Source organism: Sciurus vulgaris (assembly GCF_902686455.1).
Source record: "Sciurus vulgaris genome assembly, chromosome: 7".
NCBI classification, from domain to species: domain Eukaryota; kingdom Metazoa; phylum Chordata; class Mammalia; order Rodentia; family Sciuridae; genus Sciurus; species Sciurus vulgaris.
In genome coordinates this window covers 121,909,844-121,935,929 of record NC_136467.1, presented here as the reverse complement: position 1 = coordinate 121,935,929, position 26,086 = coordinate 121,909,844, and the positions used below count along the sequence as shown (strand labels likewise).

At 44.7% G+C, this 26,086-nt stretch overlaps 1 protein-coding gene and 1 long non-coding RNA gene across 7 annotated transcripts in view; one reads left to right on the top strand and one right to left on the bottom strand.

Annotated features, from left to right (window-relative positions):
- Window positions 1-26,086, top strand: part of PPARD (peroxisome proliferator activated receptor delta) — an 80,777-nt gene that overhangs the window by 27,199 nt on the left and 27,492 nt on the right. The gene's annotated exons all lie outside the window — the stretch shown is intronic.
- On the bottom strand, window positions 13,409-18,403 carry LOC306665612. Its single transcript, XR_013765088.1, has 2 exons — window positions 17,292-18,403; window positions 13,409-13,996 (listed from the first exon to the last, which is right to left on the bottom strand). It is a non-coding gene; the product is annotated as an uncharacterized lncRNA (long non-coding RNA).

The window sequence follows — 26,086 nt, the reverse complement described above, 5'->3', positions numbered from 1 at the left end:
CTTTTTGTGGCTGAATAATATTCCATTGTGTGTACATACAACATTTTGTTTATCCATTCATCAGTTGATGGACATTTGGATTGTTTCCATTTTTTCACTTTCTGAATATTTCTGTACCAGCTTTTGTGTGGACATCTGCTTTTAAATTTTCTTGGTACCTATTGAAATTGCTGGGTTATATGGTAACTCCGGGTCTAACATTTGAGGCACCACAAAATATTTTCCAGAGTGGTTATGCCATATCTTCACTGATTCATTCATTCTTTTTTGTTTATTGGTTATTTTATTCATTATTAATTATGATAAAATATGTATAACATAAAATTTACCATTTTAACCATTTTTAAGTATTCAGTTGCATAGTATTAAGAAAATTCATGTTCTTCTGTAATCACCCACCCTTCATCTCCAGAATTTTTTTCATAATAGCAAAAATGAAACTCTATATCTATTAAATAGTAACACTCATTTCCTTTTTAGGCCAGAATAAGTTTGCACTGTGCCAGTGTAGTACATTCGTTTATCCATTCATTTAACAGACATTTGGATTACTTTGATATTGCAATTACTTTTGTAAATATGGATGTACAGATATCTGTTCATATTCCTGCTTTTGGTTCTTCTGGGTATATATATACCCCAAGATAGAATTGCTGGATCATATGGTTACTTACTGTTTTGTCTGTTTGTTTGTTCATTTATTTTGAGTGGTGCTGAGATCAAACCTAGTGCCTCATGGCCTTCCAGGTAAACACTCTACAACTGAGCCTTAATTTTTTTGAGGAAGTGCCATACAACTAATAAGGTTAGTTACATTCTAGATCTTTTCTAAGAAATCATTTTTTTCCTCTATGAAGTACATAAGAATTCACTTTATTCTTACATTTCAAACACATCTGCAGGATATAGCTAGTTATTTTTCTTCTTTAATCAATTCCATAATGGCGCCTATGCAAAAGACAAGTCTCTTGGATCTACAGGAAATTTTCTAGTGTATTTTCCTCCTCTCAGTGTCTCTGGACAGACTTTGTACTTTGGATTTCTTGGTTCATTGCTGGTATATAGAAATACAATTAATTTTTACATATTGATCTTGTATCCTGAAACCTTGCAGAACTTCCTAGTTCTAGCAGTTCTGTATTTTTGTGGATCCCTTAGAATTTTCTATATATGAGATCATGACTGGTTGTGTGGTGCAGTCCTGTAATCACAGCTATTGGGGAGACTTGAGACACAAGAATCACAGGTTTGAGGTCAGTCTGGGCAACTTAGCAAGACCCCATCTCAAAATAAAAATAAATAAATGAATAAAAGGGCTGGGGATGTGCTCAGTGACCAGGTGCCCCTGGCTCCATCCCTAGCACTCGATGGGAGGCTCAGGGTGAGCGCTGGCATCTGAGTGGGCCTCACAGGCTGGGCAGAACTTGACAGGCAAGAGGCGCGGGGAGGGCACGCATGAGCCGCAGCTCGGGGTGATGGGAAATAAGAGCATTAGTCATCTGTCGCTGTGTAACAGGTTACCCCAAACTTAGTGGCTTAAAGCAATGCTTATCACCTTGTGGTTGCCAAGGTCAGGAGGGGATTTCATGCTGATGTGAATGCTGGGAGATGGGATTGTTGCCAGCCGTTTTAGAGGACTGGCGCCAGTAGCAAGTGGTAGTGAGGCCAGGATGGGCCAGAACACGGCAGGGCGCAGAATGGGGCCATCACTGTGGAGACCTGCCGTGTGTGGCTGAGAAGACGGGCTATGGAAAGCCTTTGAGCAGGAGAATGCTGGCGGTCCCCTCGGACAGTTAATCTGCTGGCATCAGACTAGAGGGATCAGAATGGAGAGACAAGTCCAGGTAGAGAACTAGTTAGAAGATGACTTCAGGAAGCTAGGTGGGAAGTTCCTGGGCCTGGTCTAACAGTTACATTGAGGAACTTCCTCACTACACTCTTCAGCTGTGTTCTCTCTCATCTTCAAGACAACCACAAAAAGAAGGAATTGTTCATTGATGTTCAATTTGCAACAGAGGACACTCAGCTTGAGAGAGGTTAAGACCCTTGCATATGATCGCACAGGTACTCACTTGCAGAACAACAGTCGAATCTGCCCAGTCTTGAAGGCTTTGGTGGCAGTGGGAGTGGCAAGGTGGGAGTGACTGGGGAGGCGGGGTCTTGGTCCTTCCTAGATGCTGAAAGGAAATGGGGGATTCTGACTGACTGACTGTGAGTAGCTAGGACAACGATGACACTGGCTGGATGAAGAGGAGCTGGAGGGAGCCCTGGTGTGGCAGGGGAAGGTGAGTCATCCTGAGACATGGGGCTCTTATGGGCAGAGTCCTTCCCAGTTATAAGGGACACAAAGATAGCTTGTGTCCTTTGGATATGAAGATGTACCCTCCAGCCAGGAAGGGCTCTAAGAGCGGGAGCTTACTGGTGAGAGGGTGTGGGGGTTTGACAGGTACCCTCCAGCCCCTGGTACACTATGTCATGGGCCTCTGGTCCTATGTTGTGCAGCATAGGTCTGCACAGGGGAGTGACAGTAAGCAACATTTGGCTGTAGTTTAGTGTTTCAGAGCCCTTTCACTTTTTTTGAGTCTCACATTTACCCTGTTGAGGTTATCATTATTCCTTATTTGATTGATGAGGAAATCAAGGCTCAGAGGAATGTTGATTAGCTCAGGAAGAGTCAGTGTTCCAGTTACCTACTGTAAAACTCAGTAGCTTAAAACAACCACCATGTATCCTTTCTCCTGATTCTGTAAGTTGCCTAGGACCAGCTGTGTAGTTCTGCACCACATGATTTCAGCTGAATTTGCTCAGCTAGATTGTCATGTCCAAGGTGGCCTCTCTGCATGTCCTCTAATCCTTCAGTAATCTATCCTGGACTTCTTACATTATGGCAGCCGGGGAGCCAGAGGGTGAAAGCCAGTCCTGTTTAGGCCTGGGCTGAGGTCCAGAACCTTGCCTCAGCCACATTCTGCTGGCCAGCACTGTTAATGGGCCAGCCCAGATTCAAGGATGGGAACTAGATGCCACCTCTTTTTTTTTTTTTACTTTTTTTTTTAATTGTAAACAAATGGGATACATGTTGTTTCTCTGTTTGTACATGGAGTAAAGGCATACCATTGTGTAATCATAAATTTACATAGGGTAATGTTGTTTGATTCATTCTGTTATTTTTTCCCTTCTCCCCACCCCTCCCACCCCTCTTTTCCCTCTATACAGTCCTTCCTTCCTCCATTCCTGCCCCCCTCCCTAACCCTAACTCTAACCCTAACCCCTCCCACCCCCCATTATGTGTCATCATCCGCTTATCAGCGAGATCATTCGTCCTTTGGTTTTTTGAGATTGGCTTATCTCAATTAGCATGATATTCTCCAATTTCATACATTTGCCTGCAAATGCCATAATTTTATCATTCTTTATGGCTGAGTAATATTCCATTGTGTGTGTGTATATATATATATATATATATATATATATATACACCACAGTTTCTTTATCCATTCATCAACTGAAGGACATCTAGGACAATCTGGCTATTGTGAATTGAGCAGCTATGAACATTGATGTGGCTATATCTCTGTAGTATGCTGATTTTAAGTCCTTTGGGTATAGGCCAAGAAGTGGGATAGCTGGGTCAAATGGTGGTTCCATTCCAAGCTTCCTGAGGAATCTCCATACTGCTTTCCAGAGTGCCTGCACTAATTTGCAACCCCACCAGCAATGTATGAGTGTACCTTTTTCCACACGTTCTCTCCAACACTTGTTGTTGCTTGTGTTCTTGATAATCACCATTCTAATTGGGGTGAGTTGGAATCTTAGGGTAGTTTTGATTTGCATTTCTCTTATTACTAGAGATGTTGAACATTTTTTCATATATCTGTTGATTGCTTGTAGATCTTCTTCTGTGAAGTGTCTGTTTATTTCTTTAGCCCATTTGCTGATTGGATTATTTGTATTCTTGGTGTAGAGTTTTTGAGTTCTTTATATATTCTGGAAATTAGTGCTCTATCTGAAGTATGAGTAGCAAAGATTTTCTCCCACTCTGTAGGCTCTGTCTTCACATTACTGATAGTTTCCTTTGCTGAGAGAAAGCTTTTTAGTTAGAATCTATCCCAGTTATTGATTCTTGCTTTTATTTCTTGTGCTATGGGTAGACTTCACCTCTTGATAGGAAGAGTAGCCAAGGGTTTGTAGCCATGTGTAATCCATACACAGCCAGTAATGGAGAGCTGGGATTTGAATCCAGATCTCCATGAGTCAAAAGCAAGACTCTGCCATACCATGCTGTGTCCCTTTCTGCTTCTGACTCTGAGGGAACTACAAAGCTTCCAGGTTCTTGTGTGTTATTAGAGGGAACTGGTTCTGCTTCTGGCCTTCTGAATTGAAATTGCACCACTCACCCCGTCACATTTCAGCATCCAAGATCACTGGGCCAAAATAGGCTCTGCCCTAGGGATTTGCTAGCTGCCCCCCAGGCTGCAGCACTGATTGCCAGACATGCCTGGAATTTCCCTGTGGAGTTTCCCTTTCTGTGCTTAGTGGCCTTTGGTCCACAGGGCTGGTTCGGTGGGGTGCTTGCTGCATTGCAGCCAGATGCGCAGGCTGGCCTAGTTTCCAGTTGCCCCAGATGGTGTCTAATTCAGTGATTCCCACACATGGCTCAACTGGCATATTCACCAGGGAGTTTTGGAAAAAATGTAGACTCCTGGCCTTGCCTCAGGCCAGTTGAATCAGAACTTCAGGGATGTAGTCCAGGAATCTGCATCTTAAAGCTCCCTATTGATTTGGGGGTGCAGCCTGACTGGGAGCCACTAACTTCTATTTGTGGCCTTCCCCCTCAGTCCCAATGGCCTCAAAAAGATGCCTTTGTAGTCATCAGCCAGGGGAGGCCACATGGGAGAGAAGGAATCCTTTCCAGCCCCCTCTTCACAACCAGGAAATGACTCCTAAAGGTGTCCAGGAAGTTTCTGACAGAATCTGCTCAGATCTTTGATTTTCTTTTGCATTCTTTGATATTATCTGAGCTTTGGGGGAGTAGGGGCATCTGGTGGTTAGGGGAACAAGCTTTTACAGCAGTCAGCAGGCCCTCTGGCCAGGACTGACTTGGGCTGATTTAGCTGGGATGTGGAACTCCTTTGCTTAGCTGTCTGGTTGGTGCTTTGGTGTGTAGAACATGATCGCCCTAGAGGTAGCTGCATTAGCACGCCAGGCCTTTCCAGTGCCGTGCCTTTGATCTACCTTAAGGTGCACTTGTGCGGGTAGATTTTAAAACCTGGGATGTTTTCTTTGTCAGTTAGACAGACTGCCTTCCACATTTTAGAATATCTGGAAAATACCAGGATGCATAAAGAAGAATATAAAAATCACCTAGACCCTTCCTCTCAGAGAATCACCACGGTTAATACTTCGATGGATATTCCTTGTACTTCTCCTCTGATCCTTCACACCCTCTTCTTGAAACAATGGTGAAGTCCTATCATGATGCTGGTTTTTAGAAGCTTTATGAGATGTAATCCATAAAGTTCACCTGTTGACATGTGCAACTTAATGGTTTTGTGTTTACACAGTTGCACAACCATCACTATAACCCAGTATTAGAACATTTTCAATTTTCTGAAAAGAACTTGTAATCTATTAGCATTCCATTCTCCAGTCTCTTCCCTGCCCCAGCCCTAGGCAACTTCTAATCTGTTTTCTCTTCCCACAGATTTGCTTCTTCTGGACATTCATATGAGTATGATTACACAATTTGTGTTCTTTTGTGACTGGCTTCTTCCCCCCCGCCCACAATTTTTTTTGGAGGGGGGCACTGGGGATTGACCCCAGGCGTCTTTTACCATTAAATGAAATCCCCAGTCTTTTTATTTTTAATTTTTAGACAGGGTCTCATTAAGTTGCTGAGGATGGCCTCAAACTTGTGATCCTCCTGCCTCAGCCACTGAGATTCTGGGATTACAGGCATGTGCCACCATACACAGCTGTGACTGGTATCTTTCACTGAATGTAATTGTGATTTTTGAAACCTGCCTGAAGCATTTATATTACTAGCAATTTGAATGTCGTTTTTAAGAATGCATTTTGTTTTAGGAAAAATAGTGAAATTCATTGTGATACATTTTATATTCACACAAAAGAATGCATTTTTATTTATTTTTTTAAGAACATGTTTTGAACAGTAGAGCAGTATCCTGTCTTATGTGAGTGTTTGATCTTAACAGTCCTGCTGATGCAGAGTTAGGTCATCTTTTGCTATTATAGTAGTCCCCCCTTATCTGCAGTTTCATTTTCTGTGGTCTGAAAATATTAAATGGAAAATTCCAGGTATAAAATGTTTTATTACATTATCATTGTATTCCATTTTATTATTACTTATTGCCATTAATCTCTCTGTGTGCTTAATTTATAAATTAAATTTTATCTTATGTTTGTATGTATAGGAGAAAATGTAGTATAGTTAGGGTTTGGTACTGTTCAGTTGCACACACCCACAGACCATCTTGGAGAGTATCCCCCAAGAATAAGGGGGCCACTGTATATTTAATGCTCCCACACTCTGAAATCATCTTGTTTGTTGATTTGCTGGTAGATCGTCTGAATCCCTGGCCAGAACAGAAGCTCTTTGAGGGCAGCCACTGGTCTGTCTGGTTAGCATTATCCCTCCCACTGCCTGGCTTTATTCCTGGCATTTGTTAGATTTTTTTTTTTTTTTAATCTCTGTGTGTGATTTTGAATGAATCAAAATGTGAGGATATTGATCACTTTTCCAAATTCTAGGAAGTTATAGTTATTTATCCTCTTACCACAGTATTGGAGAACCTGATCCCCAACCCTTTGAATTTGGGTTAATTCGCAGCAAGTCCTGTGATCTTTTAGATTATAACCCTCTCTGGCTTGCTTACCAGTTAGTTTAAGAATTGATGCTATGTCCTTGTATGTGGGCTGTGAAAGTCGTGGCTCTTGGGTGACACCGGAGTCTGGGTCCTCACTGGCATTGCATCATTTCCTGTTCCCTAAGGGTTCTCTTGCCACTTCTTCTGTTGCATGAGGGTGTGTTGGGGAGTGGGTGGAGTTGGGTGGGTAGAAAGTGTGTAAGAGGATGTTGATTCTGCCTGCGATTGCGATGCCTTTTGAAGTCACCAGAGAGATGTCACTCTGGAAGTTGTGTGCCTTCAGAAATAGAAGTGAGGAATGCTTCAGCAGGAAGTCTGATGCAGTCAGCCGTCTGCCCGTTCAGAAAGTGGTGGGCACCCACATGGCTGTGAATGCCTTCTGAGTCACCTGCTGGCTGCTGGCACTGCTTCTCTCCACACATTTCCTGTTGGGGAAAGCCTGCTGCACACCCATGACAAAGAGACACCAGAGAACTTGCTGAGGCTGCAGGACAAGGATCCCAGGTCACAGCAGCTGCCTCTCACGTATGGATTTCACAGCAGTCCTCCCCAAATATGAGCAGTGGCATTGGTGTGTTTTTTAGATAAATGTGCAGAGTTTACACTTGAGAACTGGGAAGGGCCAGATGCCCAAGTATGCCACAGAGTGGTCCCGAGTGCCCTATAGTGGGTCAGTTAAGGCCCGAGGACTCACCTTCTCCCTCAGCAACTGGCTGGTCATCCTGTATCCACCTCTCAAGGTTTTCCTATCATGTTCCCCTTGCAATTGGCTCCCTCTCTCACCCTAGCCCTCTCAGAAGATGCTGTCTTTGTACCTTTGCCCAGGTTGCAGGCATTCCAAATGCCTTGAACTTCTTTTCGTTGCACCCAAGAAGTCTCTCCTATGTTTGGTCTCTCTTACAAAAGTTGTTCATTATTTTATTATTACCTCAGCAGTGACCAGGTCTACTCTATGCCTAGCACTTTATTGGCTGGTGCAAACATACAGAAGAAAGAGAGCAGCCCCTGCTCTCCCTTGGCCTCCATTTCTTCTCACGCGCCTCTGCTGTCCTGGTTCCTCTTCCCCTTTCCACTGCCAGTGTGAACATTTCTCAGGATTAAACCCAGGAGAAAAGAATTTGGGTAAGAAGTTTGGCAGGTGTGAGAGAGCACGCTCACAGCCATGGGAAGGGACAGGCATGTAGGAGAGGGTGACAGAAGCAGAGAGAGGGCAGAAGCCCTCACTGCTTCAGTTCTCATCATTCCTGGCATGGGGCATCTTTCTTTCAAGCTTGGATGTTTGTCTAAGGAAACCATCTGCTTCATTTTAACCAGAGTTTCTACTTGACTGTCGTGGGAACTTCTCCAGTGATTCAGTCCACAGCCCTGCTGCAAGTTCAAGTCCAAAGCCTTAGCATGGTGTATGAAACCCTACACGATCCAGTCCATCTACCTCTCCCACATTAGCTTAGCTCTTCAATGTTATACTTCAACAAATTCAGCTATTTGCATAACAGGTACTGTAATGCTTTAAAACTCAGATTTTAGCCAGGTGTGGTGGCACATGCCTCTGGTCCCAGCTACTTGGGAGGCTGAAGCAAGAGGATCACAAATTCAAGGCCAGCCTTGGCAACTTAGGGAAACCCTACCTCAAAATGAAAAATAAAGAGGACTGTGGGCGTAGCTCATTGGTAGAGCACCCCCGTTCAATTCCCAGTACTAACCAAAACAAAAAAGCAACAATAAAAAAACTCCTCAGATTTTAGAATGCAGCCATTTGGTTTGGAACCTCTTTACATGAAGTATGGTTTTGTGATTCCTTTCTCTGGCATGTGCTTAGCTTAATGCCTGTCAGCTCCTCCATTTCACTGTCTCCAGCAGGCCACTCATCCAGGCTTCTGCCTTTGTGAGCTTGTTCCTTCTTTGGACAAGGTTGCTTCTTTCCTTGTCCCTCCCCACAGGATGGCCTCCTCTGTCTGTTCTTGGGGTCTCTTTCTAAAGTAAGTATCACTCTGTGGTTCTGCATGTGTCCTGTCCTTAGCAGACTGAGTCCCTTGAGAGCTTATTTTTCTTGGTGCTAGAAGTTCCTGGTATTCTCCCTGTTGCTTTATGACTACTGTGTTGCTGGTTGAGTTGAATCACCCTGACTTTCTCTGATTGGGAGTGTCATGAAACACTGAGACAGGAACAGCAGGACAGTATTTTTTTGGCAAGTTCTTTTCCAGTTGGATAGGAGTGTGAATTGGCATGGCTAGAACTCAAGGTAACAATTCTCAGTCTAGTTGAGAATGCCAGAGGTTTAAAACAATCCAGTGACCAGAAAAAGCCACTAAATCTGGCAAATTAAAGTGGTTTCCGGCCATAAGAATGCATGCTCCACATTCTGTAGTCAAACTCAGCTTTCCCAAGAACCACTCAGAGGAATACAAACTATTATAATCTCCAGTGGCCCCTAAGAGTCTTCAGTTTTAGAATAAGGCTGTGCTTCTGAGAGGGAAAGTTGCTATAGGACTAGATGATTCTGGGCACCTCCAAGGAGACCAGGATGTGAAAGCCCAACTACCCTGGTGTCCAAAGCTGAGTGCCCAAATCCAATGCTGCTCATTCTTCCAGCCCAGTTAAGGTTTCTACCTCACTGGGATTTAAACAGCTAAAAAGGGTGGGTTGGGTAGGCCCTCAGCATAGCTAACCAGGGTCTGTCTTCTTCTCAGTTTCACCTGAATCCTCTGAACTCTTGAGACTATCACAGGAATATTCTCAAAAGAGAAGGAAATTGATCCGTTAAAGAACCCCAGAGAGCATCCATCAGCCAGCACTCTCATGGGACTGATGAACAATGACAGCATTGATTCCCAGTCCTCCTGGCTGGTGTTTCAGAAATCACCTTGAACTCAGAGGTTGGACAGCCTTGACCAGCACCCGTGGTTCATGTTAGTTCTTTCCTGACAGCTCTCAGTATGTGGTCAGGTATCAGTCACCTGTGTGTTCAGTACTGTGCTCAGTACCATTGCTGCAGACACTGAAATAGTCACGACACTAGCTCAGAGAGGAGAGCTCACCACCTAGTTCGAAAGAATTCCTAGCACACAGGAAGCCACAGCCAGTGGTGTCATATGGTAATTCTGTGTGACATCATTGCATGCAGACCTGTCTCTTTGACAACGTAGTGCTCCTGCTCAAAGCTGTTGTTTTTGGATCTGAGGAATGGCCCCAAATGTGCTCTCTTTGGTCTTTGTGAACCTCCCCTTTCTTCCGTTTCTCTGACAGACTACATACAATGTCACTTTCTGATTTCCAAGGTCTCCCAGGACAAGTCACCTGCGGCTGTTACTTCTGAGGCACACGGTTTGTCCTGCTGCTCTTAGATAGCTTCCTTGCCTTTTCAAGTCTGACTTTAGATTTTTCTAGGAGAGACTATCTGAACACCATTGCTGAATCAGAATCTCTTGGAGTGGATCTTGGAATCTGTTATTGAAAATCAGAGGAAAATGCAGCAAATTGAGATCCAAAGTTTTCTTTAGATAGATCCGTGGGTGCAGATGCCAGCTGAATTAGGTGGTCTGTAGTCCCAGCGGTTGTGGAAGCACCAGTAGGTCTTAAGCAACCTAGGCTCCTTCCAGTCTCCGCTCTGCTATTCTTAGGATGTGGCTACTGTTCTTGTGATCCAAAATGATTTGGTTCCAACTATCACCTCACATTCTAGGCAGTTGGAGAGAGGAAGAAAGGAAGAGGAACAATTGAATCCAGAGACACTTCACCCCTGAGCTATATCCCAACTCCTTTTTATTTTCAAGATAGGGTCTTGGGCTGGAGTTGTGGCTCAGTGGTAGAGCACTTGCCTGGCACGTGTGAGGCCCTAGTTCTATACTCAGTACCACATAAAAATAAATAAAATAAAAAGATCCTTTGACAACTAAAAAAAAAAAAAAAAAGGCAGGGTCTCACTAGGTTGCTGAGGCTGGCCTCAAACTTGTGATCCTCCTGCCTCAGCCTCCTGAGTTGCTGGGATACCACACCTGGCTTGTTTCTCTTCGAAGGAAACTTCAAGAAAATCTTCTGCCTCTGTCATTTTCTGTGACGGGGTGAGTGATAGCTACTTAATATCTGAGTCACTGTTACCATATTTGAAAATGGGTGTGAGAATACTCCAGGAGGCTGAGGATTGGGGAGAATACATGGAGTGCCTGGTACTTGATGCTCAGCCTGCAGTGAGTGTTCTCTGAATAACCGTGGTGACTGGCACAGAGGGTGCACTCTTCCTCTGCAGGACCTTTCCTGAAAGTCTTCCCCTCACTGACCTCCCATAATGGCAAGGGAGACTGCAAAGTCTTTTAGCTGGGCACTTACTACCTGAAGTAGAGTTGGGCACCTGACACAAACAAGACGGGGCGAGCGGATGTTGGATCAACGGTGAGCAGAGTCAGCACCGTTCCTCTGGCATTAACCTCGCACCTCCCGTCCGCTCGCTCCTAGGAGGTCAGGCGCCCTCACCCCAGAGGGAAAACGTGGTCAAGTCACAAGCACAGTAGAGTGAGGATGGCAGAGGAAGAGGGAGACAGGCAGAGGAAGGCCTTCCAGTGACCCCCCCCCAGGCATCAGAGCAGCCGCCACCTTATCCCTGGATTTCTTCTCTCTCAATGCCTCACGCCCTGTCTTCTGCTCTCTCCCTTTTGTCATCCTTGTAGCTGTTGTCACTGGGGCTTGTTTTGACCCCTATATTCTGACCCATCACCAGCACCTAGAACCTGAGGGAGTAGGAACAGTTGGTGGCTTCGTGGAAACCTCTGGAATGGGAGGCATGCATTTGGAGAACCAAATTCCAGGCCCAAAGACAGTTAGAGGCCAATAGCTAGAGATCATCTTGTGGACACACTGTGGCATTGCCAGCAGATTTGGCTCCAGGAACAGGAAGGGGCCTTCCTAACGAGGCATCATGAAATGATGAAACTTCACAACAGTGAAATCCCTCTCCAGTCTGTAAAAGAGGTTAGGTGTTTTATCTGCACTGACTGAGCAGGAGTCTTGGTATGCTAGAGTGTTAACATATGTAAAACAACTTCTGGGCTGGGGTTGTGGCTCAGTGGTGGAGTGCTTGCCTAGCCTGTGTGAGGCACTGGATTCGATTCTCAGCACTGCATATAAATAAATAAAGATTCATCAACAACTAAAAAACATTTTTTTCAAAAATATAACTTCTACTTACTATCACATTTATTGACCACTAAACATTTTTATTTCTTCTTGAAACTCAAAGGGAATTTTAGGAATAATTTGGGCAACCCACATTATTTTTCATTTTGACTTTTTTTTTTTTTTTTTTTAATTTTGGTACTGGGATTGAACTCAGGGGCACACAACCACTGAGCCAGATCCCTATCCCTATTTTGTATTTTATTTAGGGACAGGGTCCCATTGAATTGCTTAGCACCTCACTTTTGCTGAGGCTGGCTTTGAACTCACGATCCTCCTGAGCCTCTGGGATTACCGGAATGGGCCATCATGCCCAGCTTCATTTTGATGTTTTGTTGTTCCCTTTGAGAAGTCAGGCAGTAAGAAGCTGTTGCACAGATTTAACACGCATATAATGGTTTTGGCCCTGACATCACCCACTTAAGGACTTAGAATGCTTGAGAGAAAACTGAGGGATTGGAGTTGGTCATTCCTGATACAGTGCTCCTTCACGTATGGACTGTGACCCTGGGCACTTACCCTTGTGTTTTTGGTTTCCTCATCTGTCAGGTTTTGGTCCTGGTAGTTCCTCCCTCACAGAGTTGTTACAGGGATGAAGAAGCCTGTGGAGCTGGGGACAGTGGTACACATCTTATTCCCAGCTTCTTGGGAGACTGAGGCAGGAGAATCAAGAGTTTGAGACCAGTCTGGACAACTGAGTAGGATCTTATCTCAAAACAAAACAACTGGGGACATAGCTCAGTGGCAGAATGCTTGCTTAGCCTGTGTGAGATGTGTGAGGTGGTCCTAGGTTTGATCCACGGTGTCACACACACACCAAAGGCCTGTGGAAGGCATTTAGTACCTGTCATTAGTATTATGGGATAACACACTTGCATGTTGAGGACAGTGTGGAAGGCCTTGGATGCCACATTAAAAAGTGAGATTTTATGGGCAGGGGTGGGGCAGATCATGTCTGGGCTCAGGAATGTCACTGGAAGGAGTGGGGGGCTGGACCAGATGAAGGAGTATCTGGAGAGTGGGCAGGGCCTGAACTGGAACAGTGGCAAAGTCAAGGAAAAGGGAGGATGATGGCTTGTTCTTCTTTTTCTAGGGCTTTGAGGTGTAATGTTAGGTTATTTATTTGTTGACTTTCTAGCCTTTTGATGAATGAGTTCAGTGCAGTGAACTTTCCTCTTAGAACTGCCTTCACAGTATCCCAGAGATTTTGATATGTTGTATCACTATTCTCAATTGCCTCTTAAGTATTTTTTTAATTTCATCCCTGATTTCTTCTGCTATCCATTGGTCATTCAATGGTATATTACTTAGTCTCCAGGTATTAGCATAGCTTCTATTTTTTATTTTATTGTTGATTTAAAAGGGAAGATGGATAAGTGAGTAGTGAGGGAGAACCTGATGACATTGGAGTTCCAGCAGGTGTGCCCGGAGTTGGTGTCCGCCTGTGCAAGGACACTGAAGGTGGAGCAGATGTGGATGGCAGGAGAGCAGAGAGGCAGGCTACCCGTGGCCTGGCGGGAGATAAAAAACTGTGGCCAGATATGTCATGAGGCCACACATGAGGCCTCTATATGGCATGTAGTCAGTCAGCAGGAGAGAGGCTCAGCACACAGGTGCCAGGTCAGCTGTGGCTGAAATCTCAGCAGGTAGTTTCCACAGAGAGCAGGAAAGCCAGCCTGGGACACAATGGGACAAGAAGCAGTGAGGGACGATCACCATTTCAAGAGTAGGCCAAAGAAGAGCAAAAAGCAGAGCACCCAGAGAAGGCTGCAGGGAGGTAGCTGCCCTTGCCATTGTGGAGTGGGTTGGAGATAGGACAGGTGGCGCGGGCCTCTTAGACTGGTGGATAGGAGAGTTGGGAGGACCTCCCCACATGGGCCAAGTTTTACTGGTTGTTTAATACTTTGTATTTGTTTTTATTTGTGTGTTAAGTGGTTCTTAACCTTTTTTTTTTAATTTATTTTTATTGTAAACAAATGGGATACATGTTGTTTCTGTTTGTACATGGAGTAACAGCATACCATTTGCATATTCATAAATTTACATAGAGTAATGATGTTTGATTCATTCCATTATTTTTTCCTCCCCCCCCACCCCTCCCACCTCTCTTTTTCCTCTATACAGTCCCTCCTTCCTCCATTCTTGTCCCACTCCCACCCCCCATTAAGTGTCATCATCCGCTTATCAGTGAGATCATTCCTCTTTTGGATTTTTGAGATTGGCTTATCTCACTTAACATGATATTCTCCAATTTCATCCATTTGCCTGCAAATGCCATAACTTTATTATTCTTTAGAGCTGAGTAATATTCCATTGTATATATATATACCACAGTTTTTTTATCCATTCATCAATTGAAGGGCATCTAGGTTGGTTCCACAGTCTGGCTATTGTGAATTGAGCTGCTGTGAACATTGATGTGGCTGTATCTCTGTAGTGTGCTGATTTTAAGTCCTTTGGGTATAGGCCGAGGAGTGGGATAGCTAGGTCAAATGGTAGGTCCATTCCAAGTTTTCTAAGGAATCTCCACACTGCTTTCCAGAGTGGCTGCACTAATTTGCAGTCCCACCAGCAATGTATGAGTGTACCTTTTTCCCCACATCCTCTCCAACACCTATTGTTGCTTGTGTTCTTGATAATCACCATTCTAATTGGGGTGAGATGGAATCTTAGTGTAGATTTGCATTTCTCTTATTACTAAAGATGGTGAACATTTTTTCATATATCTGTTGATTGCTTGTACATCTTCTTCTGTGAAGAAGCCCATTTGTTGATTGGGTTATTTGTATTCTTGGTGTAGAGTTTTTTGAGTTCTTTATATATTCTGGAAATTAGTGCTCTATCTGAAGTATGAGTGGCAAAGATATTCTCCCACTCTGTAGGCTCTCTCTTCGCATTGCTGATAGTTTCCTTTGCTGAGAGAAAGCTATTTAGTTTGAATCTATCCCAGTTATTGATTCTTGCTTTTATTTCTTGTGCTATGGGAGTCCTGTTAAGGAAGTCTGATCCAAGCCAACAAGGTGAAGATTTGGACCAACTTTTTCTTCTATAAGATGCAGGGTCTCTGGTCTGATTTCAAAGTCCTTGATCCATTGTGAGTTGAGTTTTGTGCAGGGTGAGAGATAGGGGTTTAGTTTCATTCTGTTGCATATGGATTTCCAGTTTTCCCAGCACCATTTGTTGAAGAGGCTATCTTTTCTCCATTGCATATTTTTGGCACCTTTGTCTAGTATTAGAAAATTGTATTTATTTGGGTTTGTGTCCGTGTCCTCTATTCTGTACCATTGATCTACCTGTCTATTTTGGTGCCAATACCATGCTGTTTTTGTTACTATTGCTTTGTAGTATAGTTGAAGTTCTGGTATTGCAATACCCCCTGTTTCATTCTTCCTGCTAAGGATTGCTTTAGCTATTCTGGGTTTCTTATTCTTCCAGATGAATTTCATAATTGCTTGCTCTAATTCTGTGAGGTACGTCATTGGGATTTTAATTGGAATTGCATTGAATCTGTATAGCACTTTTGGTAGTATGGCCATTTTGACAATATTAATTCTGCCTATCCAAGAACATGGGAGATCTTTCCATTTTCTAAGGTCTTAATTTCTTTCTTCAGTGTTTTGTAGTTTTCATTGTAGAGATCTTTTACCTCTTTGGTTAGATTGATACCCAAGTATTTTATGTTTTTTGAGGCTATTGCAAATGGAGTTGTTTTCCTCATTTCCCTTTCAGCCGTTTCATCGCTTGCGTATAAAAATGCTTTAGATTTATGTGTGTTGATTTTATAGCCTGCTATTTTGCTGAATTCATTGATGAGGTCTAGAAGTTTTCTGGAGGAGGTTTTTGGATCCTCTAAATATAGAATCATGTCATCCGCAAATAGTGACAGCTTAAGTTCCTTTTTTCCTATTCGTATCCCTTTAATTTCTTTAGTCTGCCTAATTGCTCTGGCTAGAGTTTCGAGGGTAATGTTGAATAGAAGTGGTGAAAGAGGACATCCCTGTCTTGTTCTCGTTTTTAAAGGGAATGGTTTCAGTTTTTCTCCATTAAGAATGATGTTGGCTTTTGGCGGCGGGCAGCTGGGCCTGGGCCTCTTCGACGCGCGCGCGATGGCGCGACCTGTAGAGCGCGAGCGCAGCGGCGGGGCGTCTGGTGGTGCGGGCGCGGCCTCCTAGGAGAGGCCATCTCCGGGCCAGGGAGGCCACTGAACCCACTCAGCGTGCCCACTGGCCAGGACAACCAGCCAGCTTCTGCAGCCCTGTTGAGATCCAGAGGGGCCAAGAAGGATGTCGCCTGGCCTCGCCTTGTGTGCCTCATGGAGGGCCATCACCCAACTCCGTCCTCGCCTGGGGACTTGCTGAGACCACCTTCCTCTGCTGGGGGCTGGGAGAAGTCACCTTTGTTTGTAGGTTAAGGTTCAAGTGTTAGCACCAAGAACATGAGGATTTATGGCTGAAGTTTTTAAGCAAAAGGTGTTAAAGTGCATTAAAAGTCTTGCCTCACGTGCAAAAAAAAAAAAAAAAAAAAAAATGATGTTGGCCATGGGCTTAGCATAAATAGCCTTTACAATGTTCAGGTATGTTCCTACTATCCCCATTTTTTTTAGTGTTTTGAGCATGAAGGGGTGTTGTATATTGTCAAATACTTTTTCTGCGTCAATTGAAATAACCATATGATTCTTATCCTTAAGTCTATTGAAATGATGGATTACGTTTATTGATTTACGGATGTTAAACCATCCTTGCATTCCAGAGATGAACCCCACTTGATCGTGGTGCACAATTTTCTTAGTATGTTTTTGGATACGGTTTGCCAATATTTTGTTAAGAATCTTTGCATCTATATTCATCAAGGATATTGGTCTAAAATTTTCTTTCCTTGATGTGTCTTTTCCTGGTTTGGGTTATGAGGGTGATATTAGATTCATAGAATGAGTTCCGTAGGGTACCCTCCTTTTCTATTTCCTGGAATACTTTGAGAAGTATTGGAATGAGTTCTTCTTTGAAGGTCTTGTAGAACTCGGCTGAGAATCCGTCTGGTCCTGGGCTTTTCTTGGATGGTAGATTTTTAATGGCTTCTTCTATTTCATTGCTTGATATTGATCTGTTTAAATCGTGTATGTCCTCCTGGTTCAGTTTGGGAGGAGTATATATCTCTAGAAATTTGTCAATTTCTTCGGTACTTTCTATTTTGTTAGAATACAGATTTTAAAAGTAGCTTCTCATTATGTTCTGTCTTAACCCTTTTTAAGGCCCTTCACATTGTCATGCTGTGTCCTCTCACCAGCCTCTCAAGTTGAGGAGATTGGCCCCATGTTCTAACCAAGAAGCTGAATTGAACTCTGCCAGCCCCTGTGACCCACAGAGGCAGGGAAGGCTTGCATCTTAAAGGAGGAGCTTCCTCAGGGACAGGGTGGGCCTGCCAGGTGTGGAAGGAGGGGCCTGCAGAAGGACATGGCCAAGGCCTGTGTGGAGCAGCTGCACTTGACCTGGGGGATTGGCAGAAAGGAATGCTGGCAGGAAGGGCAGAACCTGGAGCTAGTGGGCCTTGTCCTGTCAGGAGTTTTGTTCTGAGAGTAACAGGGAATTTCTGAAGTTCTAAGCAGGGAAGTAGCTATGATCAGCTACAATTTAGAAAGCTGTCTGGCTGCAGACTGGGGCGGGGCAGAGTGAAAGCAGGGGCTCTTTAGAGACTGCGGTAGTAATTCAAGTGAGAAATAAGGGAGAATAGGGAGATATTTAGGACTTGGAGGAATAGTACTTGATTCATTTGGTCCTTGAATTATTAGGTCTTGGAGTATATTGGGGGGATAAAAGGATTTCTTCAAGAAATCTATAGTCAAGGTCAAGATCCCTGCCAAGAGTTCACCCAAATACAAACCAGGAAAGCAGTAACAAAATCCACCTGATCATGGACCTGGCAGTGGAGTTTGTTGGTCAACCCTGAAGGTCAACTCCAGGTCCAGGCTAAGGCTTCAGACCTGTAGATGTGAGAGACAAACAGATGTGACCTTGCAGAAAGGTTGCAACAGTCTTTCTCCCACCTCCTCCAGCACAGGGATGCTTCTGTTCCCAGGAAGCCCATCTTTGTGCTCTGTGGAGCTCTCTGCTCTGGGAAGATTAGCAGGACCCTGTAGGCCTTCTTCTTTCTGCCTTCTCCCTTGGGTTGCTTCTTCTGATCTTGGGTTTGCGTATTTGTTGGGAGATGGGGAAACCAGGCCTCTCCTGGAGGAAGATCAGCTGGGCCACATGACAGGACAGTCAGCATTGGCCCAAGGCAGGCCTGGACCCTCTATTCCTCCTTTAGCCCTAGGCTCTGAAGTCCCAGCTTTGGGCTTCCAAACAAGGTAGAGTTGCATCCTGCTCATCTCTGCTCTTTGCTTTGTGCTGAAAGTCTGCCTCTAGGCCTGTTGCAATGTCTGCCTGGCTTCTGAGGCCTGAGCTCAGGTTTCAAAAGACTGCCCTCAGTTTACCCTTAGGATGAACTCCGGGCAATTGGAGAGGACTATGTTGGTAGGCGAAGTTCAACCCTTCATATTAGCTTAGTTTTATGTTGAATTATTTATTAATATAAAAATAGCACTAGATGAGAAAATGATGGACTCACAGGATTTCAGTCCCACTCCCCAGGGGTGAGGATGAAGGTGATTGATTTCTCCATATACACCCTCAAGTACCTGAGTGTTTTATCCTCTTTCTTTAGCAGTGGGGGATACAAATTTGTTTTGACACCTAGTTCTTTTTATTTCTTGGGAATCTTTCCATATCAGTACATACTGGTCTACTGTGTTTTATTAAAGCCTTTTTATTGTCCATATGAGGTATATGTCATTTAACCATAATTTTCAAGGGTTCATGCAACCAGATATTAAAATGCATTAAATTTGTCAAGTGCACTGGGGTTTATAGAACCTCTTCAGGGTCTTTTCTGGGGTGGTCCTTTCAGCCCTGAGAAGAAACCGAACAAAGAGAATTTTTGCAGCTCAGGATTCTCTGTGGACAGTGAGGAAGTAAGTGAGTTCACCTACTGAAGATTAAAACATGGTCCTTCTTTTGAGAGACTCAGACTGGAGAGCAGTTCTGAGCTATGCTCTAGGGAGAGAAGGCAGAGCTTCCACAGGGGATGGAACTTGAACCAGAGCTCTTTTAAAAGGGGGGAAGGTAGGACCGAGCCAGATGCAAAATGTCAGGACAGGAGAGCAGCATGGGCAGAGGCAAAGGTTTGATGTCGCAGGCATTCTCCATCCTCTCTGTCACCACCCTGCTCTGGTCTTGAGTCAGCAGGAACCACTCAGTGCCAGTCCTCCGCCTCTCAGACTATCCAGGAGGCCCTGGATGCACAGCAGGCAGAGCTAACTGATGGTGACAGACGTCAGAGGAGTGGTTGCCTCTTCCTGGGGAGATTGTCTGCACAGCGACTCAAGAAACCTTCTGGGGTGCTGGAAGTGTTTGCTGTCTTGACTTGGTTTTGTGGTAGCATATAAAGTGAGACTCCATGGAGCTGTATTATATATGCTTAAGATTAATGCTGCTGCTTCCCTTAACTGTAGGTATGTTATACCCCAGTTATAAAGCAAGCAAGCAAATAAAGAGATCCCCCCAAATAAATAAGTAAAATGCAATAGCAAGAAAGTATGGAGAAAGGGGAGGAAAAGGGGAAGTCCTGGGGACTGAATTGAAACAACTTATATTCCATGCTTGGATAATTATGCCAAAATGAACCTTAGTATTATGTATAATGAAAACAAACTAATCTTTAAAAGTGTGGAGAGAGCTATTTTTGAGGAAATTCAGGGACTTTAGGAGCATATTTCAGGAGGCTTGTGGAGGAGGTGATGTAGAAGCTGAGATCTGAAGGAAGAAGAGACCTACGTCAGGTTAATAAGGGGACAGGCTTTCCTAGGTATAAGCCTGTGTCAAGGCCGAAAGGTAGCCTGGCATGCTGGAAAGTCAGGGTGAACAGGACAGAGTTTTGAAGGGGTGAGAAATGAGATTTCAGACTCTCACCTCTCATTTATTTCAGAAGCCTCCTAGTGGCTCTCTCTGCCTCTCTCCATTTCTGTAGGTCTTGGAACCAAAGCACTCCTGTGGTTCTCCGCCCCCCAGCCTGAGAATTAAGTCCATATGCCTTATTAACTAGAAGTTCAAGGTTGGCCATGCCCTGGCCCTTATCTGTCCTTCAGAGAACCATATGCCTCAGCCAAAGTGGACAGCTTGCCATTCCCAGCGGTGTTTGGTGCTGTGACCTTCCTGGGACTCACTTGGCCTTCCCAGAGTCCTTTCCCAACCTTCTGGCGCAGCTGAAAGAAGGGCCATAACACTAGTTCAGAGTCATCCCGAGTTGCAGGTACCCTTTGGTGGCCCCATCACACAGTTGTGCATTTGCACGCTCGCCCTCTCAGAGAGCAGGCTTTCTTGCTGCTTTTGCCATGGCTCCCTCCCAGGGTTCTGGGCAGCGCTTCTTACGTAGCACGCTCATACCTCTGAATGGGGCTCTGGCTGGAAGTGAGTGGAAGGCTGCCATAAGACATCTTAGTAAAGACTGACTGGGAAAGTGTCGAGATACTGGTGCTTCCAGATTCCCAACAGTTATTAATTTTTGGATTCACTAACAAGAAATAGAAATTCCTGGAAATTCCCAAGATCATAAGTTATTCTGTATCTTTCATAATACTCTGAGTTTTTAAACAAGAATAATCATGATAATAAGCCAAATTATTTTGTGATAAAGTTTTGATAAATATGTAATATTTAATGGTTCTTATTATGGACATGGTTTATTATTAGAGACATACAGTAACCAGAGCATACATGTTAAAATTATCTCTACCTTATATAGACATTTGATGATAGAAAATGTTAAGAGAGCATTAACACAAAATGAATGCCAGGTAAAAACAAATCGATGATTTAATAATAATGCCACAAATATTTAATTTATAAAAGTTACTCTCAAAGGTTAAAGCTTGGGAAGTTAGAACAGTACAATGAACCTATGTATCTTCTTTGCTGAGATTAACCAGCTGCTAACAGTTTGCTACATTTACTTAACATTGTGTCATAGATTGTCCATGTTCCATATTTGTGGGATGGTTTCCTTGTGATTAGATTTGGGCTGACATTTTTGGTGGGAACCCACATGGTGCTGTGCTCCACCTAAGGTTTATATCTGGAGAAAGGAGTCTGAATTTAACCACCTGGGAGAGTGGTTCAGTGACAGTTACTTTTGTTTTAAGGCAGGGAGTTCCAGAAGGGATCTTCCTCTGCATTTGGGAATCTCTGACAACCATTTTGGAAAAGAGACCACCATTCCTGTGTCATTTGTAACTGCAATTAAGAGACATCCTGTGTGGTCAGGAAAGCCCTGGGAGCTAGCATACCAAGGCTTGGGACCAAGCTCTGCAACTCTCTTTGCTTGTGACTATAGACGAGTTACTTCCGCTCTCTGAGTTGGTAAGATTGAACATACAAGGAAAACACTCAGAGAAGCAAAGAGCTTCTCTGCTAGTGCTGCTCAGCTAGTGAATGGCAGAGCCAGGGATTCAGACCCATTTTTGCTTGTGGACAAAGCCCTGCCCTTGTCCTTATGCCAGCTTTCTCCTCTGAGGTGGCTAATCAGCACTGTGGTGACACTAAGCACTAGGTACTAGTACTTAGAACCAGAGAGCACTAATCCCATAGACTCTGCTAGGTGATAGGGAGGAAAAGAGTGCCATCTGCCCAGGTTCCTCTGCACGTGGCAGGCTGTCACGTGGGTAGGCCCAGCACCTCAGGCAGGTTGGTAGGTGGCTGTTGGGCACTCCCAGCCACTCCTGGAAGAAATGTTTGTGCTACAAAGGTGCACTGCAGGCACCCTTCCAGCCTCTGCCTGCCCAGACAGGAAAGTGTCAGCCACAATCCTTATCCTGGCCCATGGTAGGGTGTTTGGGATCCCCAGATTTACCTGTGAATCCCAAGGGTGTCCAGATAGATGAAGGAGGGCACCACCTCAGCCAGCCAGGGTCCTGAGGAGAACAGGAAGCATTAGCCAAGGAAAGGTGTGCAGAGCCTTGGCTAGCAGGTCACTGTGGGTGGGGAGAGAATGCCTGCTGGTTCTGGACGCCCCAGATTTGGGTGGAGATTCTGGAGGCAGCCAGAAAGGAAGGCTGTGACAATGACTCTGGAGCTCTCCAGGACTGCTTCTGCTGGCCTTCTGCTGTGGTGGCCCACGGCAGCTCATCGATCTATACACTTTCCAGTTAACCGCAGTCCCTAAGGCAAGTGGCACCTGAGCAGTTGTTCTGGGGAAACCAGTGCCTCCAGCTGAATCAGGAGTGGCACTCTTCTCCAAGGCGGTCCTGTCCTGTCAGGGTAGCACTGAGACATCAGGAGTGTCTGCCCTCCCTGCTTCTCCTGCACTGCCCACCCTCTAAGGCCTCTGGGGAAGGGGTAGAATTCTGGGCCAGGGCCTAAGAGACCTGGCAAGGAGCAGGCTGTGCCTTGTGGGCTTGGGGAGAACTCTGGGCAGTTTTTCCCCTGGCTTATGGCCACCTTAGACCTTATATCCTGGGAGACCTCCAGGGTCCTGGCAGCCAGGTAGACCGGGGTGAGGGGGCTCGAGGGAGGGAAGCTTGGAGGAAAGCAGTACCCACAGACCCCATGCACACGGGTGAGCAGTGGCAGCACTTCACTTGGCTCTTTCCAGGGAGTGCCTCCTTCCTCCTGCCAGTGGTGCAGGGAGCCTAACAGGACCTGCAGGCAAGGCCTTCCGCTCTCTGAATGCATTGCCTAAGTGTCTTCACTGCGTCACCCCGGTTCTGGCATTTCTCCATCTGGTCCTGTACACCCCTCCGGCTCTGGGCTCTGAGGAGTGAGATTGCCATTTTGACCAGCATTCTCACCAGGAGCTCTTACAGGCTGTCATGTAGGTGAAAAATTCCAGAAACTGCTGTCATAATGATAGGTGACCTGGGAGGTGAGGACATGGCCAGTTTTCTGGATCTCTAGGATGTTTGGATGTTTAAAGAGTCTTTCCTGTGCCCTCTGAGGTTCACATTCTCTTGTCTTGTTGCCCTTTCACGCTTCTTCTCTGCATGCTTTTTAGATATTTGTTGAGTACCCTTTATTTGGGGCCTTATAAGGCAAGAAGCTAGGTGTGCACTTGGAAAGGAGAGGGAGGCAGAGGCCACAGCTTGACATGGTCCTGAGGTTCAACCCCAGGACAGCTTTGCTTTTTCGCCTGGTGTCACCACTATCTGCTTAGTTCCTAGTCTGCTTTCACTCAGGAGAGATCCTGAATCTTTTGTTCCTTCCTGGTTTTTGCAGTGCCAGGGATCAAACCCAGGGCCTCCTGCATGCCAGGCAAACTCTCTGCCACTTAGCTACACCCCCAACCCCAAAAATACCTTATTAGGGAAAAAGCAAGGAATTTTACTAAAGGGCACCCTAGGCTCTTGTATTCAGCTTATTACAAAAGGCGTTGTTGCTTGTTTTAAAGTCAGTTCAAGCTGCAGACATATGTGAAGGTGATGGGAATCCATTTCCTACTGTCTGCCTCCTATTCTCAGACTGCTTTCCCTTCACAGTTGTTGATGTTGTTGGGCAGATATATGTGGCTCTTGTGTTGTTTTAAACAAAATGAATTTGTGGTGATGTGTAACCCTGTCACTGACTGTCTTCTGACTGTCATGGCCATCCTGCTATGGTACCACATCTGTGTCAGTGACTATTACAGGGGTTTGTGGAAAATTCCATGATGTGGATGAGCCCCAGTGTTGCTTCTTGAGAGTGACTTTTTTAGCCTTTTCTGCTTCACCCTGCTGTTCTATAAAATCATTTGAATCATGCTTTTAAAAAGTTTTTAAAAAACTTTACTAAACACAGCTTGTATTTATTATAGAAAATTTAGAAAAATCAGACAAACAATAAAAGAATAAATAAATAAATATTGCCCCTGAGGCCAGGCATAGTGGCATACACCTGTAATATCAACTGCTTGGGAGGCTGAGGCAGGAGGATTGCAAGTTCAAGGCCAGCCTCAGCAAGTTAGCAAGTCCTTAAGCAACCTAGTAAGACCTTGTCTCAAAATAAAAAATAAAAATGGATATGACTCAGTGGTAAAGCATCCCAGGTTCATTCCCCAGTACCAATGAATGAATGAATGAATGAATGAATCCCCAGTACCAATGAATGCATGAACGAATAGACAAACGAACAATGAATGAATGAGTAAGTTAAATGCTGGGTATGTAGATTGTATAATACAGATGTCTTTTCACATCAGATCTCATCCAAGCCTTGCTACCTTCATTAAGGAAGGCAGGTGATAATTAGTCCTATCTTATCAGATGGGAAAACTAAACAGAGAGGTTAGATAATTGCCCAGAGGTACACAGTGTGGTAGACAGAACTGGGTGTACTTGTTGTACAATCCATCACTAATGCTTTCTCCACGGTGTTCCACTGACTTCTCACCTCTGGATAGAGAGGGATTTGGGCATTGGATTTCAGATTTATTGAACTGCCTAAGTCCAAGGTTAACAGCCAGCACCTGGAGGAAAGCTCCTCATAGACCTAGGATAAAAGGCAGAAGACATGCTGCTCAGATTTACAGATGATGGGAGGTAAGGACTGTTTGTGTTTTGGAACACAGAATAGGCTTAGAAACCCCTCAGGGGGGCCTGAGGTATAGCTCCGTAGTAGAGCACATGCTTGGCATGCATGAGGCCCTGGGTTCAGGTCCCAGCACCAAAACTAAAACCCTCAGAGGGCTCTAACTGCAGGTCAGAGGCAACAGGGCACCACTTGGAAGGAACGGATGCAAAGGCCCCCTTCCATTTCCATAGGCATAGGGCAGGGAAGCCTGACTTGATGCTCAGTCAGTGACCACTGTCTGCTTTGTGGGCCTCTATTGGACTTGCCATTTCAGCACTTGAGCTTTACTTTGATTATTGAGAATTTTAGTAGCCACAGTGGGAGGACGTGATACACTAAGCAAAAGAAGGTGCCTGGGAACTCCCATGACAGATGCTGTGACTGTGATGCTTCCCTAGAGAGGATGGCTCGGGGAGGAAGAAGTACAGGCCAGGCTTGGTGACCGAAGGCCAGGCTGAAAGGGCCAGAAATGGCAGTCAGTCAAGAGGGTCCAGTTGATCAGGGTGCAGGAGAACTTCTTAGCATTCAAGTACAGGACTGGAAGTGAGAAGCATGCAATGGAGCAGACTGGCCCTTGACACTGACCTCTGCCCCTGTGGTCTTGGGATTACCTCACTCTGCCATGCTCTGGTTTTCTCATCTGTAAGTGGGGATGTTGATGATACCTGCCTGACAAAAGACAGAATTACAATTTAAAGATCTCAGTTGATTCTAGAGTCAGGCAACACTGCATTCTACAAAATAGAGGGTTCATTTTTATGAGCTGAGCAGAAGATGTTAGTTTTATAGACCAAAGGAAGGACTGAAGAAAAACATTAACAAAGAAAAAAAAGTAAATGGGTCATTTCAAAATTATTTTTCTTCTAAGGCAGGACAGGGAGACTGAGCAGTAGAAAAATAACTGGTTAACATCAGGTTACTTCAGATTACATTTTTGTAAAAATTAAAGCAGAGGGACTTTCATAATCATGCTAATTGAAACCTGCCCATTTGGGAAATTTGACAGTTACTACCTCTGATTGTTCAGAAGGTCCGATGACAGCTTGGTTTTGGTATGATGACATGGAACTTTAGCATGAGTGACTACATGTTGACATTTGGTCTGTTGGGGCCCAGTGCAGGAGCCAAGTCCAAACAACAGCTTCCTATAATTTTTATTTAGCATGTCTCAGTCCACTTGTGAAACCTTAATGAGTCACTGAGTGAGGAGTGTGGTATAAGGCCTGGCACACAGAAGCACTGTGTGTGTTTGGTTCAAGCAGAAGGTGGGTAGACTCCACAAGAGAAGAACTGTAGTTTTCCCTTTGTGTTTTGTCTGTGACCGGCTTCTGTAGCTTTTCTGTTCCCTGTCACCCTGGTCTCCATGTTTCTTCTCTTCCTACCTCTCCTTGGCCTGGGATCCTG